Below are 2,443 nucleotides of genomic sequence, written 5' to 3'. Positions count from 1 at the left end.
CGGCGGTCTCGCTCGCGGCCGCGGGAACAATGGGCGCACAATCGTAGTGCAATACACTCGAATCTTTCCCGACGGCCGCGAGGCAGGTGGGAAGAGGCCCTCAATCTGCTCGAGGGCATCAGACTGGGGAGAAAAGATCTCTCCTCGCGGGAGGCCAATGCCTGAGCTTTGCATCAAGCCCTTCCCTGGGCTTTCCTTGCGCTGAAAAGTGAGGAAGTGCCCGGGACTGTGCCTTTGGTCGCCAAGGTCTGGACGCCAGAAGGGGACAGCGGGGGAAGAGGCTGTGTCTTGAACGAATAGCTGGTGGCAGAGCGGCTTCTGTTGCGCTATTGTGGAGATACAAACACACGCATGCTCGCACCCGCACACACACACACACACACAGATCTATATCTATCTATCTATATATATATATATAAATGTGTGTGTGTGTGTGTGTGTGTGTGTGTGTGTGTGTGTGTGTGTGTGTGTGTGTGTGTGTATGCGTGTGTGTGCGTGCGTGCGTGTGCGTGCGTGCGTGTGCGTGCGTGCGTGCGTGTGTGTGTGTGTGTGTGTGTGTGTGTGTGTGTGTGTGTGTGTGTGTGTGTGTGTGTGTGTGTGTGTGTGTGTGTGTGTGTGTGTGTGTGTGTGTGTGTGTGTGTGTGCATTACCTACCTACTCATACATGAGTAAGGATAGCGAAGTTTTACACATACTCCCCTTGTATACCTAAGGTTATCTGATTTGGGATTTGTTCTGCTCTTTCCATATATACCGAGTGCCCACGGGGAGTGCGTAAAACCGCTATCCTTACTCATGTATGAGTAGGTTGGTAATGTCTATGGATGCTAGTGCAGTTCCGAGCTGCACACTCCCTTTGAGTGGGTCGTGTACGAGCGGTCTAGAGCGGCCGTCTTGCATTCACGTGCAACGGCGGCGAGGGATCGATTCCCGATTGGAGAAGTTACAAATATTCATAAGTGCTTATATAGACCTTGTGTGGTGTGCGTGTGCAAAGAGAAGCTCCGGGTGAGAGGAGAGAAGCCCCTGCGCCCATCAGGGCCTCGCCATACTTGCCCCGCCCGCCGCCCTGGAGAATTCACCAGTCACGATTTTTGTATTCATAATCCTAACAAGATTTACGAGAATCTGAAATGGTTTGAAGATCATGAACCAATTACTTTGTATTAAAAAGGTTTCTGCACAAAGACTTTTGGTTGAACTATTATTGCAATTCTTATAAAGGTATTAACGGATACGAGTGTAATAGTAAAACCTTTCCATGCGTAAATATACAAGTATGAGCAATCATACAATTCATTTTATAAAGAGCACACGGCGTACATACTTCCTGCGCGAATATATAAAACACCTCTACTTGTTGCCCGTTACGTCAGAGTGACATGAAAACAAGTCAGTCCAGTCACAGTAACGCCGTCACGCTACCGTGACGCTCTCGCCACCCTAGACATTCCAGTCCAAGAGTGTTTTTGTTTTTGTTGTTGTCTCTTCATGGAGGTGCAATTGAGAGGTGGAAAAGTGAAAAACTGTCTGCAACTCGTTTCAGTCATGGATGACGCCGAGGCAATCGTTCCACTGGGAATGAGTTTTGTTACGCCGATGACGACACACATTATATCAGCATTTTTATGATAGCATATATTTCGTTAATGTATAAGCCATCATGCACTCTCTTTTCTGTGAACAGAGAGAGATTGCACAGATTGCGCCATGACCCGTTGTATCCAGGAATAGCATCACGTGTACTGCATGACACCAAAAGGCGCAGACGACAGCGCCTATAAATGTTTACGTCGCACCTTCAGGAGTGACCGGAGGGTGCGGCGATACCTAGCTCGAGTGCGACCAACTCCCTGGTGGAAAGGCGTCCCCCCCCCCCGCGCCCTCACCCACGAACTAACATACATGGCGCGTGACTCACCCCGCCCACCCCACCCCGCGTGCGAGTACCAACGCACCATCTTCTCTACTAACGTGGCCTGGCGGCGCAGGCACACAGCAGGCACGTACAGGAACACCTACACGTGCACACACTCCCGAGCTTGGCTGTCGCACGTCAGGGGAGGCGCTCGTCGCTTCCTGGTGTCGCCGACGAGGTTCCCACTGGGTAACGGTCGTCACGGCGCTACAGTGTATCGGCGCAGTCATGTGAGACGCACTAGCGGACTCGCCATTAATTACCGCATTACGGTTCCGATCGTAAACCTTGACTCCCGTGACCGGCTCATCGCGGACGGAATCGCGAGGGAATCCGGGCTCGCACAGGCTCGGTGATAATCCTACCGATAAGACACAACACATACGTTGACATGGGCAAACAGACGGACGAATGGGTGATCGAGCGGGTAGGTGGGTGGGCAGATTGATGGATGGATGGATGAGATTTTAGGCGGGTGGATGACTGTCATAATGGATGGATGGATACATGTGTGTGTGTGCGTGA

The sequence above is a fragment of the Penaeus vannamei genome, chromosome 20 (genome assembly GCF_042767895.1).
Source record: "Penaeus vannamei isolate JL-2024 chromosome 20, ASM4276789v1, whole genome shotgun sequence".
NCBI lineage: Eukaryota > Metazoa > Arthropoda > Malacostraca > Decapoda > Penaeidae > Penaeus > Penaeus vannamei.
The sequence above is the reverse complement of the archived record's forward strand: the minus strand, read 5'-3'. Positions refer to the sequence as shown.